This window comes from Protopterus annectens, chromosome 12.part0, assembly GCF_019279795.1.
Source record: "Protopterus annectens isolate FY-2018-M chromosome 12.part0, PAN1.0, whole genome shotgun sequence".
Classification (NCBI taxonomy): domain Eukaryota; kingdom Metazoa; phylum Chordata; order Ceratodontiformes; family Protopteridae; genus Protopterus; species Protopterus annectens.
This window is the reverse complement of record NC_056746.1, coordinates 1292340517-1292359745: the sequence shown is the minus strand read 5'-3', so window position 1 is coordinate 1292359745 and position 19229 is coordinate 1292340517. Positions and strand designations below refer to the sequence as shown.

The 19229-nt window shown below is 38.2% G+C and overlaps 1 protein-coding gene across 2 annotated transcripts in view; it reads right to left on the bottom strand.

Annotated features, from left to right (window-relative positions):
- Window positions 1-19229, bottom strand: part of HCK (HCK proto-oncogene, Src family tyrosine kinase) — a 560445-nt gene that overhangs the window by 420419 nt on the left and 120797 nt on the right. For both annotated transcript variants that reach the window (XM_044090343.1, XM_044090344.1), the window contains exon 2: window positions 15581-15720. The gene's annotated coding sequence lies outside the window, so the exon portion shown is untranslated. The remainder of the gene's footprint in view (window positions 1-15580; window positions 15721-19229) is intronic.

Below are 19229 nucleotides of genomic sequence, written 5' to 3'. Positions count from 1 at the left end.
GAGCGATGAAAATACTGAAGCAACAGAAACGGACAACCAAATTCTTTCCCTAGGAAAAAAATTGGTTTTCTGTTTCTTCGATATTTTCAGCGTTCACTGAAAATGGGTCGATATTAGAACACTCGACATTCTGAATGTTCGGTGTTCTAATATAGACCCAAAAGATCGAAGTGAGAAGTCCAAATACTTAGTTAATAATTGCAAATATGTAATATAAGGAAGTAATATATTTCTGAATATTTTTTTCTTTTTTTCTCTTTAATTTTTGTCTTTTCCATCTATTGCACCTCTCGCAGTGCTGTACGTCAGATACTTTCCCCATCCATTTCTTGTGCAATTGTATTAAGCTGGCTCCATTTTCTTAACTGTATCCATTTTGCTTAGTTGTGTAGCTGAATGCTGTATTCTATCACAGAACTATGACTTGATGTAAAATTCTACCAGAAAGCCATTGTGCAACAGCATGAATACAAGACAGTTAAAGTTTTACATTTTACGCTGAGTGCAAATTACAACTTTTATCATTTGCCTTTGTCCTGGGGTCTTGACTGAAAAGTGTGTTTGGAGCAGTCCACTTACTCAATAATCAAATTATATAAATAGATCTATCCACAATCTCTTTTTCCTATTTTTGCACATGCGGTTAGTATGACGCTTCAGCGGTGTCAATCAACTAGAGCCAATGTACACACTGCCAGATGATGAAATTCCTCAAGTCTGTGAGAAGCAGCTTTGGTGCAGAGAATTCAGGAATCTGAAAGAGAACTATTACTGATTTTGAAAGCTTCTGTCATTTTGCATGTAAAGATTATAGACTGAGGCTGACTTTCTCAAAGCTAGTCTGAAATTCTGGTTCATGAAATCTCAAACCACAGCCTTTCACAATTCAGACCCACTATTAATAAAAGACAAAGAATAGTGCAGATACACAGGACTGTGGCTATACAAATAATGGTCCCCAGAAGAATGACTTACTAATGTGGTTCATACAATATAAAACTGTGTGACAAAGTATGAAGTATGTATTGTGTAGTAATGTGACCACAGACCAATGCCAGCGAGTACAAAATCATTCAAAATGCCTATGGAAGGCTCAGAAGTGATGTGGTACAGGATGTGGGCTTAAAGCATCATATACAATGGGAGTTACAAAATATTTAAAAATAATGTGCTGTTTCAACATGTACTGCACACAAATACAGACATGCACACTAGGTGCTAGATAGCATAACTTTCTTTTCTACTACTTCATCCAGCATTCAATAGGGATCTTAGTTCAGTCATGTCTCCACAATTCATGGCAAACTTTAAATGTTGGTGCACATGCATGACACAAAATCCTTCCTGAATTATTTTGTATATGGATGTGAGATAGCAACCTTACTGGGGGCATGTTACAGTAATGTGGGACATACATGTCTCTAAGTTGCTATAGTAACCATAGCTATGCAAAAATGCAGAGCACAATGTGGTGCACGAGAATAGTGCATGGCAGTAGTGCATGACAGTAGTGCATGGCAGCAGTGCATGACAGTAGTGCATGACAGTAGAATATTCGTCACCATTAAGTACTGTAATAAGCTTGAAAACATATTCACAGTATAATGAAACTGGTGTCCACATCATGTTGTGCTGTCTACACCTGCAGACTGCATAAGTCCTAGGTCATTCATTTATTTTCTTTTAGTTCCTCTTAAGTCATTTAATAAAATAAAACATGCACACAGAGATGCACAGACACACACACATACACTCATGCATGGATGCACACATCCATACATAGACACGCATACACTTTCAAAAACTTATATAAATACATGTACTCACACATACACAGACGCACACATATGACTGAATGTGAGCGTTTATCCATATATGATCATTTTCAACCCCATCATGTGTGCAGTCATATATGTTGACCTACACATCTACATTGCTTAACTCCCTTCCTCATCTACCCTTGTGCTGAACTTATTAAATATTTTCCAGTGAGACAGGAAAATAATTATTGTTCATATCTACATTATACAAGGTACACAGGCTACATTATACATAGTGCACAGACTACGTTATACAAGGTGCACAGGTTACATTATACAAGGTGCACAGGCTACATTATACAAAGTACACAGGCTACATTATACAAGGTGCACAGACTACATTATACATAGTGCACAGACTACATTATACAAGGTGCACAGGCTACATTATACAAGGTGCACAGGCTACATTATACAAGGTGCACAGACTACATTATACAAGGTGCACAGGCTACATTATACAAGGTACACAGACTACATTATACAAGGTGCACAGGCTACATTATACATAGTGCACAGACTACATTATACAAGGTGCACAGGCTACATTATACAAGGTGCACAGGCTACATTATACAAGGTGCACATACTACATTATACATAGTGCACAGACTACATTATAAAAGGTACACAGACTGCCATGCTGTGTGCCTTGCTGGTCTAGAGCTGGAAGTGGGCATTCTAATCTGCTTTCCTGATCCCTATTCTTTATGATTAGAATAAGTTTTTCTGCACAGAATATGCTTCACTCAGAATGTTCCTAAAGTAATGAAGTATGCTGAAGTGTTGGCTACTTTTTCTTGTCAGCAACTTGTAAATGAACTTTAGACGTTAAGGCTTCAGTACATGTGGTGCTTTTACTTTTGCTACATTGTTTTATCGAGTTTGTGATCAAATGTTTTCATGTTATCAAACCAGACCTGAAAGATATGTCTTATTTTATCTGATAATTGAAATCAAACCATATTACATATTACATTTAACATTGCTGAAAGTTTTTATATCATACAGGTTACATCTTGATGCCGTTATAATGTAGCATAGTATATGGTGGTTCAGAAAGACCAAATCACCGCTGTAGAAGCAGAGGTATGAGGAACCAGTAACCAGTAATATACCTTGAAATGACCGCAGCCCAAGAAAACAATTCACAGAGTAAAAACTTAATAACACTACATGATTTTCAGTAAATTTTAATCTTAGTTAAGTGCTATCATCTCCCTAGGAAGATTTCATCACAACTGACCAAACCTCAGAAAACTACAAATTTAAATACAAAAGTCCACCATGATTGGTGGTTAAAAAAACACACAATTATATAATTTCCTTGACAATTCATTAAATCCAAGAAATCTATAAAAGAATTATGAGTTTTAATGCATATTATAAAACTGTAAAAAGAACACATGTTTAGCTACCAAAGAATCCATAAAAAATATTCTACAAATACCTGTGTACTTACTGTAAAAAGTGTATTTGCTGTAAAAAGACTGAAAAGGACTTTAGTAATAGCATTACGATTTTAGTAATACTAAAACTAAAAGTAGCGTATAAAAATGGAGAAAATAATCAACTATTCCTATTTAAAACAAATAAATACATATGTACATTAGAGTTTAGCTGCCCTAAGTTTTAAAACTGGGACTACCAAGACTTGGTCATTTAACCTGGGGGATACAGACATTTAGCCTTAACTGCCAAAGCAGTTCCCAATATTCTAATAAAGTTTCCCATTGTTCCCATGGGGTTAAGTTCTACTTGCTCAATTACCCAAAATAAAAATGTACTCATCTCACATTCCAAAGAGTGTTTATAAAGGCCGTCAATTACCCCTTCTTAATTTCATACTTGTGTTCGGTAATCCATGTTTTAAAAGCCCTTTTAGTTTTCCCCACATAAAACAAAAAAACAAATTGAACAGTAGGCTAAATAAACAACTCCATTATTGGAACAAAAATTAAAATGTTGTTAACCTTTAAAAGTCCTAATTAAATAGGAATATCTAATACTTCCCTATCAGAAATGTAAGGGCATTGCTTATACATTCCAAACTTAAAGTTCCTTTTATTCTTAGATTTTCACCCATTTGGTTTTCATTTGTCTTGTTCTTCCTCTCTAGGATATCTTTTATATTTTTTCTCCTTTTGTAGGTGAAAACAGGGGATTCAAAAATAATTCTAAACTGTTAGGCATGTGGGAAAAATATTCCAATACAACTTAAGGTTTTGTATGTCCTTAGCATACCAACTGTACTTTAATGTGAAAGACCTATTGTAATCAACCTGATTAGGTTCACTAAGCGGTCCTGGTGATATAACTACATTTCTTCTCCCCAACAAAGGGTAACATTTTGTTTCCCAGCCACTTAGATCCTCAAAGGCTATCTTGCTCACCAAGGTAGCTGGATATCTAGGTTGGAGAAAAAACTCCTTTATTCTTCCAACTTCCTCCACAATATCTGTATAATGAGAGGTCATCCTAGCTGTCCTGACCAGTTGTCCCTTAATTATATTTCTGTTTTGATGTGGAGGATGTTCACACAAATAATGTAGGTAGGAGTTAGTAAAATGTTCCTTCCTGAATATCCTGGATACAAAATTCTTCCTTTCAAAATCCTTTTGGATATTTATGTCCAAATAACTAATAGCCTCCACACAATAACTGTGTGTAAATCTTAGAAATTCAGTACTATTCTTAATAAATACCATAAATTCCTCCAACTCCTGAATAGTACCCTCCCATATAAGAAAAATGAAGTGAAAAATCTTAAATAAAGAGGAATAAACGTATTATAGTTGGATTCAAAAATTATCTGTTGTTCCAAATGGTACAATATAATGTTAGCAAATAATTGGGTGTATGCTGTGCCATTGCTACTCCATTCACTTTTTATAAAACTCCCCCTCGAAATACATGAAGTTGTTAGTTAAAACAAATTCCATGCATTCGACTAATAGCCTAATGTCACTAGCACTTAAAAATTCACTCTCCACCAAAACTTGCATAACCATAATAGTCCAGTGTGGAATGGGAAATTACTGAAAACAAATCAGCTATGTCAGTGGTAACCATCAATAAAGAGCATTTATATAAATCATCGGTGAGTTTAGTAAAAAAGTCTCATGTGTCATTTAATATGTGGGGATGCATTTGTAAAAAAGGTTTCAACTTTCTGTCCACTAATACCACTAGGGGATAAGTTTTTGAACCTACGGCTGCCACAATAGATCATAACAGGGGGGGCTACTAAATTTTTATGAAACTTTGTTATGCCGCAGATGGAATGAATAATCAGCCTTGGGATTTTGAGAAATTCAAATTAGGTCCTATCAAAACACCTTGCAACATGTTTCTTCTAATATCACGTCTTCAGGTTTTCTTATAAGAAACATTAACTTAATTTTTAGAAATCTGTGTGTACTTTGAATCACTGGGCAGCAGTTCCAACATTTTTGCTGTATAGTCCCAATTGTCTGTAGTAACTACCCTCCCACTTGTCGAGTTTTATGACTTAAATGGTTTTGTTTTTATTTATTCCTGAAGCAATTCATATTCATTCTTGTTAAAATTGAAAATATTTTCGTTATTATTTTTTTCAACATATTGTCTAATCTTCCCTTCCATTAATGCCTTAACATTTTGTAATATGGGATGTGCATGGGAGTTATAAACACTTTTCTTCCCTATACTAGCTCCTAGAACAAATGTAGCCTTGTTAGCATATAAAACTTCCAAATGTAACTTCTGTACAAATAATTTAAAATCTGTAAGTCTTTCACTCATTTTGATGTTCCCAGTGGGCACAAAGGTAAAACTCTTTTTTAAAAAGTGGAAAATGTACATTGGTGAGCTTCATGCCACTGTAATTGATCTTCTTCTTCACCCCCTTACCCCACTGGGATTGTGACCATTTACATCTTGATGGTTTTTTGGGTTCATTCTCATGTTTGTCTGCTGGTTTTTTAACCTGTTGAACTGTCTCAAGGGAGGGAAATCTAAAGGGCCATTAAGCTCGTACCCTGAAACTTCATTAGTGTTCTCCCTACCACTGTCCATCTGAATAACTTCACTTTGACCTGTAAAACCTTCAGAATTACCATAATTAAATTCATAATGAGTTATCTTTTTAATCTGGATGTTCTGGTACTTTTTTATATTGTATCTCTTCCTCAGTATTTGATATATTCTCATTTCTTCATTATTTTTCTATCCCTCTCCAATTTCCATATTTTCTGCTTTTTAATATTCTCACACTTACTTATTACCCACATCTTTAAAATAAAGTAATATTTAACTTTATATTCATTCACAGTAAATATAAAGTCATTGTGAACAGAGTATAATTTCATTTTGTAAAATTTCTGTCATTCATTGTTCTTAATAAATAACTTATAATATCAAATCTGCAGTTATTAAACTCTTCAATCAACTCTTTTTAATATTGAAAACCTTTTTCCACATTATTAGGATATATACATATCCTAAGTCCCAACGGCACCTGCTTCTTTAAAATGCTCTCAAGAAGGAACGAATTGCAAGATGGATTGATACCTAACATTTTTTTGCTTTAGTTTATTACCTTGCTTTAGTTTATTTTAGTACCTTGGAAAGAAGTTCCATTGTCCCCGTTAACTTCAATAACAATGGTGTTGTCATTCAGCCAGTCTTTAAAATCTAAATTTAAATATTTAGAACAGAGTTTGTTAGTCCAAATGTGTGGTACTCACTCCTTGGTGTTCAGGAGCCCATCAGACAGTAAATTAGCATTCCTATGAAAAGACTCTGGGGTCTGGCCAATCGTCACAGTTCTCTGAGAATCAGCAGTGTGATCCAATGTGCTCTGTATTGGCTGGTAACAGAGAACAGAATCACTGACAATCCCATTAAGCAGATTCAATGTAATGTCAGAGTCAAGTTCCCCAACCAGTTTAAGATCTCTTCATTTGAGGTGAGAGGGAGTCCATTGTTTTACATACTGAACACCCCAACAGCTAAAACAGAAGACCCTAGGTGATTTCATACTAGGTGATTTCAACTACCCTAATACAGACTGGGAACACTACTCAAGCCCAAACACTCTAGCCCAAAGGTTCCTGGAGTTCATAAACTCAAATGCCATGGAACAACTAGTCACCATCCCCACAAGAGGAGAAAACATACTTGATCTCATCATCACGAACATGGGATCACAATGTTCAACACCAGAAGTATACCCCTCACTGGTGAGATCAGATCATAAACTAATCTCGCTGGAGGTCCTCATCCCGCCCCCACCTGAAATAAAAAAGACCACAGTGAAAAACTTCTCAAAAGCCGACTTCACACTTCTAAAACTAGTGTGGTCTCCTTTAAGGCCCCTGAGCCAGTGGTAAACATTACTCAAACCGCTGAATCACTTACAAATGCCTTCTACCAGCACCTACAGGACTGCATGGATCAGGCAATCCCAAACAAAACTAAGACTCTTTGTACCAAAGGCAAGCGTCCAGTCTGGTGGACCCCAGCCATAAACAAGCTCTACAACAAAAGGAGGAAGCTACTACAAGAAAGAGCAAAATCCTTGAAAGGTAAGACACCTTTGATCATTATAAGTAAAACCTAAGAGCTCTCATAAAATGATCGAAGGCAAATTTTGAGAGAAAAATCGCCAAGGACTCAAAGACAATCATAAGGCCTTCTTTAGCTATATTAGAAACCTAGGAGGAAACTCCCAGATATGCTCAGAATTAGTTCAAAATGATGTGAAGATTACTGAACCTACACACATTGCCAACATACTGGCTGACAGGTTCAGTGCAAACTCCCCCCCCCACAAGGAGACATATCTATACCAGAGGATTGTAGCCCCCCCAAACATCTCCAATGCCCAAGTGAGAACTGCTCTCTCCAAGGCAAAAAACACAGCATCCATGGGACCGGATGGTGTCCCCGGCTGTGTGCTCCACGAACTCAATGAGGAATTAAACCCACAGTTAGGACAGCTGTTTAATCTTAGCCTCACCTCAGGATACGTACCCAAGGAGTGGCGCACGGTGACTGTGGTCCCACTTCACAAGGGCGGTGCCTCCACCGACCCTGGAAATTACCGTCCCATTAGCTTGACAAGCCTTATCTGCAAAGCCATGGAGAGGATCATAATGGAACTCATAAATAAAGGCATAGGGAACTTGCAGACTTTGGATCCAACCCAGTTTGGCTTTGTCAAAGGCGGATCATGCCTTTTAAACTTGGTTGACTTTTTCGAAACAGTCACCAAGGCCATTGATGAGGGCAAGGCAGTCCATACAGCCTACCTCGACCTGACAAAGACTTTCGACACAATACCCCACTCAGGTATCATCGAAAAACTCATCAGCTTGAATGTAAACCCATACATCACAAGATGGGTTGCAAACTGGCTAAGTGACAGAACCCACAGGGTCAGAGTTGCTGGCGCCATGTCAGACTCAAAGCCTGTCACAAGTGGTGTCTCACAGGGCTCAGTCCTGGGACCACTCTTGTTCGGCATCTACTTTTCTGAAGTACGAGCAAACACAAGAGGGTTATGGCTGACAAAGTTTGCAGATGACTGCAAACTGGGCGCCATAGTTGAAAACACATCTGACACAGATATCCTTCAGAAGGGCCTCACAGAAATGGATAACTGGTGCCAGAGCCATGGCCTAAAGTTAAACGCCAAGAAATGCATAGTCATACCCTTCGGGAAAAACAAGGTTACCCCTAGCTACCATATAGGTGGCAATCCACTGAGCACAGAAGAAGTCATCAGGGATCTGGGGACCCAGGTTGACAGTAACCTTTTGTTTGACACTCATGTTGCCAAAGTAGTTAGGAAAACTTTCTACATTGCCCACCTGATCATGAAGGGATTCACATCTAGATCTAAGGAGGTCATCGTCCCCCTGTACTCATCACTCATTAGACCTATGATCGAGTACAATGCCCCATTCGGAATGTATCTGACCCGACACCTGCAGCAGCTGGAAAGGCCCCAAAAGTTCCTCACCAAAAGGATAAAGGGTCTCAAAAATATGTCTTATGCTGCCCGATTGAAAGAACTCCAGCTCTATTCAGTCGCATACCGCTTGCTCAGAGGTGACCTGTGCCTGACATATAAGGCCATGTCAAACCCAGATTTGATGAATATGCTTCACCTCAAAAAAAATCTAGATCCCTCAGAACCACAAGGGTGGGAGACTTAAACCTTGACACGGTTATTAATAGAACGTGCTGGAGGGACAGATTCATCACCCAGAGACTCCCTATGCTGTGGAACAAAATCCCGGTACATGTGAGGCAGAGCACCTCGCTGGCCTTGTTCAAGAGGAATCTTGACCAATGGATGGGAGATCACAGATATACCCCAGGGATTACTTCAGTGTCACTGCTTGACAGAGGCACAGCAAAATAATAGGCATAGTTTTCTTCAAACTAAAGGGGTGGCGAAAGCCACATAACTATGGGCTAGGCTTATAAATGCCCTTGGGCAGATAGCCTAGTATGAACCTATGAACCCTTTCTTGTCATGCCATTACTGATAAACTTTGTTTCAATGAATCTAAAGTAAAATTTCATAATTATGTCCTATTCAAGTTACTTATAGTCCTATCTTTCCCCAAACACATACATACTCAGAAACACCTTTAAAAAACAGACACTGGTCAAGAAGTCAGTGAAAAATCTGCTTTTTGGTCTATATCTTACTTCAATGTATACCTTTCCTGAGTGTTAATAAGACAATGAAGGAGTTAATGAGATTAATTGAAAAAAACATTAAAGGTTAATTCATTGGTTAGTTACAGCTCTCAGTCATTGTTAGCCGGATATGGATGAGATGAACTGATGAACTAAAACTAGTATTACTACTACCTCCTAACCAGTATAAAACACCTTTATCACCAGCTATCCAAATATTTGCTGCATGACAGCCCCCTCCCCAGCTTTCCAACACCAATGTATGAACAACTAAATAGTTGCTGCATTGTGAACTAGAAAGTGAAGTAATATTAGCAGCCTGGAACATACTGGGGAAGACATTGTATATCACTAAACATATTTCTTGAATATTCCTGATTTAGCACTTATCCATGCTATTACTGAACAGATTGATTTAGTATTCCTGATTTAGTACTTATCCATGCTATTACTGAACAGATTGATTTAGCATTCCTGATTTAGTACTTATCCATGCTATTACTGAACAGATTGAATTAGTATTCCTGATTTAGTACTTATCCATGCTATTACTGAACAGATTGATTTAGCATTCCTGATTTAGTTCTTATCCATGCTATTAATGAGCAAATTGATTTAGTATTCCTGATTTAGCATTTCTCCATGCTATTACTGAACAGATTGAATTAGTATTCCTGATTTAGTACTTATCCATACTATTACTGAACAGATTGATTTAGTATTCCTGATTTAGTACTTATCCATGCTATTACTGAACAGATTGATTTAGTATTCCTGATTTAGTGCTTATCCATGCTATTACTGAACAGATTGAATTAGTATTCCTGATTTAGTACTTATCCATGCTGTGATGACCATGCCCTGGCCCAGCAATAAATGAGCCTCAATCCACACCACTAACACAAGGGAGGTTGTCTCCTAGAAGAGGAAAGGATGACTAACACACAGTAAAGTACAATTTCCCTTAAGTGCACACAGAGATCACAGTCAGTCTGGGGCTGGCTGCTCCCTTGCTCACCAGGTCCCCAATAAGACTTCCCACTGGCACAGCTATAGGGTCCAGGTCTCAGCCTAACTGGGCAAGCTAGAACCTCCAGTTCCCTCTCTGTCCAACCAGTGCTTCGTGTCCCTGCCCAAGTAGCTGACACAACACATACACACTTTGAGATAAGTATTTATACAACTTCACAGACACTCCTGGGAAAGGCTAACACAGATTCTCCAGCTGTGCCCCTTTACGCAGACTATACGGTAGTAATTACTGCCACCACCCAGTTAATAATATCAGCTACTAAAAGGCCCTTAAAAGGGTGCCCAATTATTACTGTGCAATATTAATATCCAATGGTAATGTGACTATACAGTCTAAGGCTTATTGGAAGGGTTTAGACAGTAAACTCTATAAATATATAATGTACTCTAAAGCATATTTCATCTCTACACAAACCAGCCACAGGTAGAAGGTTTTAAAAATATTTAATAATAAATAATTAAAACACAGGACAAATCTACTACACCACAGATATATCTAAGAGTTCACAGATCACACATAAACTTAAAATAATATCGTAGGAAAGATCTGATTGTACAGAAAAATACTTAATCTAACTTTCTAATCTTTAGCTAATCTTAGAGAAAACACAGTGCTATAATCCTACTTACATACATAAAGAGCATAAGCAGTGCTGGTAAGTTAGATATCCAGATCAAAATGCCCTTGGTCTCTTGTGAGAAATAGTATTTAAACATTACTAACAAACATGTCTCTAAGGCCTTCCCAAAATTATGTAATTTTTGACACTTGGGTTTTCCCAGTATTCATATTGCATCATCTTAACACCTGGTCTGAGTTCTCAAGCCACAAACTGCATTATTTAGCAATCTAACACCTCCTCAGAAACTTACAAGACATTTCACATGTATATGCTAACAGAAACTAAAGCAATAAAAACACCTTCCACATCTAAATTCTGGTCATAAACCTTAGCCTTAAAACAATGAGCATGAAATCTTCATCCAGCCGCTCTCAGGCCGAATTCTAACATGAAAAGATACAACATGCTTCACTGGGCCAGTAGAGTGCAATGTTGTCACATATGTTGCAGTTCCACATTTCAGTGTTTTCCTACATTTAAAAACACAAGCCTGTATTTTGCATTTATTTATACAGTTGATAGAATTATATATTAAATTCTATTTGACTAGGCTTGCAGCCTTCGCCCATCTCTCCCCAGTCGTCACACATGCTATTACTGAACAGATTGATTTAGTATTCCTGATTTAGTACTTATCCATGCTATTACTGAACAAATTGATTTAGTATCCCTGATTTAGTACTTATCCATGCTAGTACTGAACAGATTGATTTAATATTCCTGATTTAGTACTTATCCATGATATTACTGAACAGACTGATTTAGTATTCCTGATTTAGTACTTATCCATGCTATTACTGAACAGACTGATTTAGTATTCCTGATTTAGTACTTATCCATGATATTACTGAACAGATTGATTTAATATTCCTGATTTAGTACTTATCCATGCTATTACTGAACAGACTGATTTAGTATTCCTGATTTAGTACTTATCCATGATATTAGTGAACAAATTGATTTAGTATCCCCGATTTAGTACTTATCCATGATATTACTGAACAGATTGATTTAATATTCCTGATTTAGTACTTATCCATGATATTACTTGAACAGATTGATTTACTATTCCTAATTTAGTACTTATCCATGATATTACTGAACAGACTGAATTAGGTCTGGATGGGAGTGTAATGCAAAGCATTTGATTGCCAGCTAATGTACAGATGTGCCTGATTCATGCTCTGACCTAAAACATATGATCCATAATGTTTTCTAGACTGAGGCTTTGGTGTCTTGCAGCTTAGATGAACCCCGTTGATGCTGGTTACTTGTTGCACTGCTTATCACAATGCCCTGGGACGCACCTCTGCTGCTTTCTTGAAAGTGATAAAGCTGATAATATTGCTTTTTTTTTTCAACTTGCTTTCATTTTTCTTGTCTGTTCTTCACTGAATTAGAAAGCTTTTTGATAGTAGGGGGTGTTCATGTCAGTAGTTGTTTACAATATTTTTGACTGGTTATGATCTCTGAAATAAGAGAATGTGATGCACTCATGTTAACTAACATTCAAGCTAAATAACACAGAAGCCTGCTTTAACAAAATAGTCAAGTTTGCAGCTAATGCACCCTACAATACACACCATTGACACCATTGCTTAATAAATTCACTCAACTTCAAATTGCCCACAAAATAATACACAAACCACAAACATGGCCTTCTCTACAAAACTTTCTGATACACTACTCCCCTTCTTGTTGCCTTCGCTCAGGTAATCAGAGCCTACTAATAGCTTCCAATTCCCATAACACAGCTGGAGACTCACTATACTCATTCTAAGTTACAAGAGAGTGGACTCCATGCCTATTCCACTAAAACAGGAACAGCTGTCTGTTTAGCTTTAAGCACAACCTAAACAGCACCTAGACCCTTCCTGGCTCTGTTCTTATAGGTTCATAGGTTCATAGGTAGGTACTAAGCTATTGGCCCAAGGGCTACGTAAGTCTAGCCAACAAGGTTCCCTGGCTTTTGCCACCCAAGAACGTTATTTTCCTGTGCCACTGTCAAGCAGCGACACAGAAGTGATCCCTGGGTGTATTTCCTATTTCCCATCCACTCATCAAGATTTTTCTTGAAGAGTGCTAATGAAGAACTTTGCTTGACATAGATGGGTAGCCTGTTCCAGAGTATGCAAAGTCTCTGGGACAGGAATCTATCCCTCCAGCATGTCCTGTTTATTGTGGTGACAAGTTTTAGGTCCCTAGAGCGTGTAACTCAGAGGGATTGGGATTTCTTTAGGTGTAGCATGTCCAACAGCTCTGGGTTTGACATAGCTTTATATGTTAGGCAGAGATCACCTTGGAGTAGGCGATATGCTACGGAGTAAAGCTGGAGTTTTTTGAGACGGTCAGTGTAGGGCATTTGTTTGAGGCCAGTAATCCTCTTTGTGAGGTACTTCTGTGGCCTTTCCAGCTGCTGTAGATGTCTTGTGAGGTACATTCCAAAAGGGGCATTGTACTCTATAATGGGTCTAATGAGTGTCGAGTAGAGAGGAACAATGACCTCTTTTTTCCTGGATGAGAACCCTTTTATGATGAGGTGTGCCACTTAGAAGGATTTCCTGACTACTGTGCCGATGTGACTATCAAAGGAGAGACTACTGTCCACCTGGGTCCCAAGGTCTCTTATCACACATTTGGTGTTAAGTAGATTGCTGCCTATGTGATAGTTCATGGGTACAGAGTTTTTACCAAAGGGGATGACACTGCACTTTTTGGCATTGAGCTTGAGGCCATGGCTCTGACACTTGGCATCTGTCTCAGCAAGGCCCTTCTGTAGGATGTCCACATCATTTAGGGACTTGACTATGGCTCCTAGTTTGCAGTCATCTGCAAACTTCATTAGCCAGAGGCCTTCTGTGGTAGCCTGTACTTCAGAGAAGTAGATACCAAACAGGAGAGGTCCCAGGACGGAACACTGTGGTACTCCACTTGTCACTGCTTTGAGGTCAGATTTGGAGTCTGCAAGTTTTACAGTGTGGGTTCTGTCAGTGAACCAGTTGGCAACCCATCTTGTGATGTAGGGATTTATATCTAGTTTAGTGAGTTTAGCTATAATTCCAGAATGGGGGATGGTATTGAAAGCCTTGGCGAGGTAAAGATAGGCTATGTGAACCACTTTACCCCTCATCTACGGCTTTGGTGACTGCCTCAAAGAAGTCGATCAGGTTCGGGAGGCATGATCTGCCTTTCACAAACCCGAACTGGGTGGGATCCAGAGTTTGGAGGTTATCAATGTCTTTGTTAATGAGTTCCATGATGATACGTTCCATGGCCTTGCAGACCAGGCTCGTCAGGCTAATAGGTCAATAGTTCCCGGGATTCTTGTTCTTGTTCATACCCTGACTGACTCTCTCTCTCTGTCTATCTCATCTCTAGAATATCAGGAAACTATCCCTAACGTTCCAGCTCTCCTATGTTATCCTGTAAATGTAAATAAATCCTATCTATATTTATAACTGCATCCCGCTTTTCATCACTCCTTTGTAAATGAAATTTGTATATTGCTGTATATGTAAATCCAACCTGTTTATTATATATTGTTTAACACTCCAAATTGTATTAATCCCTGTCTTGATTGGATTACCAGTGATTCTAAAACACAATTTCTACTGTAAAGAAACTGATTCTTTTTTCCCTGTAAAGTCTTTGTAATTTTTTGTAACTCTAATGGTGCTTTTCTTCCTGGGCCTCCCCTGAAAATGGGCCTGAGTGCCCAGTTGGACCATCCCTGCAAATGAAAGGCGAGAAATACATAAAGGAGGAAGAAGTAGGACAATCTAAATGGAATGATATAATGCGAACGAATACACCAGGCCGTGCTTAACTAAAACAAATATCAGGAAATGATGAATTTCACAAGTAAAGGCTATAGCTGCTACTCCAGCACTGAAGGCATGCGTTGTGAGGACAGGTATAAGATTACCTGAGCCATACAAGGCTTCTGTGGTAGAATGATGCTTGACAGCTAAGGAAGAGAATGGGAGATCTGTCATCTATTGTAGAGCTACAAATTAGTAACCTAAGAAAACCCTGTAATTTAACTTGTTTTTTATTTATACTTTTGTTCCTGGCTTAGCCCACTAGGTTGATGGGGAGACCCAAGGAGGTATTTAACATAATAAGAAGCACTTAAGGGTAGTTCTGATGCATTAATTTAGCACAAAGTATCAAGGTATAATGCAAAAAATATATATATTTCTGGAATTGTAGAGTGTACTTTTGTTTCACAGAACAGTGTGAACACCATTTAAAATGACGTTGCTTTAAGCTTTGTTCTAAGTTTGAATTCTGTTTATTGTGAATAAGGTGAATTTTAAATATTAGTTACAGCACTGTTAGTGTTCTGCCTTTGCTAGTTACTTTTAGTTATCTGTGACATACATGAAAGAATCAGCATATGTGACATACCTGTAAAAAGTGCTGTTCTGGACTACGTAATGTATCTCCTGTGCTCTGCTCGGCTTGTTGTCAGCACAATGCGTACATTGTCTGTTGAATGGAATAGCTGAAGTGAACTTGAAGCAGAATTCCAAGATAGTACTTTATACCTGGTTAAGTTATGAAAAAAAATAGTCATTCACCCTTGTGTTTAACAGAACAGAACATTTTTTTAAACAAGCCAATCACAAGAAATCTGTTGACAAAAATATAAATGACAAAACAATATCAGCAACAGAAATACTGTAGAAGCTGAAATAAAAACTATAAACTTTAATGAATAAAACAGGAGGGTAAGCAGTTTCTCACCATACGGTGCTTCTTCAGACCATAGTATGACATAACAAGTTACAAAAAAAGTATAGAAGTCAAGGGATCTGTTTAGATGATGTAGTTGGACTTTATAGTTCAGTGTTTTTGATTTGATATGTTTAATTAGAAGTGTTTTATTATTGGTTGTTTCAATCTTGAATTTTATATTTTACTGTGTTTCTATTGCCGATATTGTTTTGGGATTTTATGTTTGTTTTAGCATTTGGCACAGTTAATTCCTTGTGGGGATAATTGTTTTTGTTGCAAAAATATAAATGAATTGAAAAAAAAAAACACTTTCTCATTGTCATTCAGACGCTAGTTTATATTTACACAGAGTGCGTGTGTATGTGTGTGTGTGTGTGTGTGTGTGTGTGTATACACGCACACACATACATACACACACGCACACTGATATATGTATATATATTAAGAGCCTTGTACAAACAGAATAGCAACAAAACTGGAGCTACTGTTTAAAAACATATTCTAAAATGGCACACAACTGTAAGTGCAGTCCTTTAAATACCATTCCATTTGGAACCCCTATTTAAGAATAGAAGGCAAAATTAGTTATATCAACCTTTTGCCACATACTGCAGTTACTGATGCAGAGAGGAATGTTATAATAAAATTCTCTTGCTGATTTATACAAACCTGCAGCTGTTGAGACTTTACAGAGTTTTTATATTATTGAGGTCCACTTAAAAGTATTACAGGCAATGAAGGTAGAAATCATTATACCTGGAGATACGAATCACTCAAAAATAGGGATTCCCAAAGTTAATTTGGAGTTGGAGGAATGAAGGTTCAGAACAGGACTTGACAGCAGTATTCCAGAGGCACAGGGAGCATTACCGATGCATGAGAGTAGCAGAACACCATCTTGTGTGTAAGGTAACACAAAATAGAGACGTGTGACGATGTTAATTACGTAATGAAAAAAACAACATTGGCTCCGATCTGGCTAGAATAACTCCAAAAACGTTTAATGTGAAGCGCTTTTCACCTTCCACCTTTGGAAGACTTCATCAGGCAAAAGAAAACAACTTTATACAGTTTTAAAATGAAAAAGGCGCCAAAGCAAAGCACAGTAATTGAATTCAGCCACCATTCAATTAACTAATTTAATACTAAGTTAAATAATTAAAAGTGTTCTGCATCAAAAACCTTTTTCTTGTGCTAAAAAAGCTCATGTCGTCAAAATAAAATCATTCATTTAAAACTTCTGTTTAAAACTTTCATTTTAGAAGAAACAAGATGCAAAACTGTACTCTAGCATAAAGTACAGAAATACTGAATGAAAAGCATAAATGTAGGAAAAAGTTAAATGATTAAAAGTGTTCTGCATCAAAAACCTTTCATTTTGTTTTTTCTAAAATGAAAGTTTTAAACAGAAGTTTTAAATGAATGTTTTTATTTTGATGACATGAGCTTTTTTAACAAAAGAAAAAGGATCTTTGTTTCTTACTAGTACTGATCAGGGATGCCCTTGCTTTTTGGGATTTTGCCCTCTCGTGCAATAGTTTTCTCCTTCTGTTGTATAGTTTATTTATGGCAGGGGTCCACCAGACTGGTCTCCTGTTTTTAGAGGTGTGAGTCTTGGTTTTACTTGGGATGGCACTATCCATGCATTTCAGCAGGAGCTCATAGAGTGCAGTTGTAAAGGATTCTGCAGTTTGGGTCTCATTTTCCATGTGCTCTGGTGCTTTGAAACTTACCACCTCAGTCTTGAGGAGTGTGAAGTTTGCTTTTGAGAAATTTTTCACAGTGGTTATCTTGGCCGGGGGTGGGGTCGGGATATGGATGTCCAATGTGATTAGTTTATGGTCTGATCTTACCAACGATGGGTTTACCTCAGGTACAGAGCATTTGGCCCCCATGTTGGTGATGACCAAGTCCAATATGTTGTCCCCTCTAGTGGGTGTGTTAACCAGTTGTTCCAGGGCATTTGAGTTTATAAACCCAAGGAACCATTGAGCAAATGAGCTGGGGCTTGAGTAGTTTTCCCAGTCAATGTTTGGGTAGTTGAAGTCCCCCAATATCATGGTGTTTGGTTGGACCTTTATGTTTTCCAATGTTCTCAGGAATGCTGAGTGGGGGTCCTGAGTCAGGGTAGGTGATCTATAGCAAGCTATAAACTGAAAAGCAGCTTTACCTAAGTTAGTTGCACCTGGATGGTCTCCTCCGCCTCATGCAGTGCCACTAACCTAGAGGTGTGGGTATCCTTGTTAAAGAAGGATACTCCCCTGACTTTAGTATTTCGTCCCAAGTTCTGGGGCAGAAAAGACTGGTATGAGTTATATCCTGATAATGCTGGGGTGCTCTCTGGAGCCCTGAACCAGGTTTCTGTTACTGCACAGATATCAATTTTCTCCATGCTGAGGAGTGCCTTGAATGTGTACATCTTTAGGTTTAGACTTCTGGCATTGAGTAGCATTACCCTTAGTTTTTTGTTACTGGTATTGTCTATGGTGGTGGTTTTGTCTTCTGAGCATTGCCTAAAAATGGCACTTGCCAGTATATGAAGGCCCAAGGGTGACAGGTGCAAACAATCTCTGGTGAAACAGCGTGGCTTGTTGAGCATGTCATTCCAGGCTGATAGACACTGTATCCCCTTTGAATGACACCAATAATCTAGCCAATTGTTAAAATTGATCATTTTGTCCTTATACTGTGGCATCATTCTTGGTGAGGGTAAGATGCTACTCAGGGTCAGGGTCATACCGGCCTGGGCTACATGATTAGAGAGCTCCTCAATGTCTCTTTTCATGTAGTCCAGGGAGGTATGTCTCAGGTTATTCACACCAACATGGACAATGACTGAGTCATATTTGTACCTGCTGTTTAGTGACCTGAGTGCTTGTGTTATGTGGCGGATCCTGGCCCCCGACAGGCAGCTTACCGTGACCCTCTCCTTGTTCAGTCTGGTGAGTGGGACATCAGTGTGCCTGACAATAGAGTCTCTAATTGCTAGTGTATTAGGTGTGTTGCTTAGCCTTGAGGGCTGTGATTGTGTGGCACGCTGACTTTGTGAAGTATGTGTTACGCGACTGTTGTTTTGTGGTAGTGGTTGCTTGGATGTCTGCTTTGGAAGTCTCTGTTGTTTTGGCAGATTTTTATTTAGAGCCTCCATGTATGTTTTAGTGAGTTTGTGTGTCTTGTTTGCTGGTGCAATTTGTCTATGTGTATCTGGTTTTATGGTGTAGGTGTCATCCTTCACCTCCTGACTGGCTGTGCCAGTCTTGGGTTGAGAGAGCCCTGCCTCCAGTTTGGCTGTATAGTTGCATCTCTCACAAATGTTTGT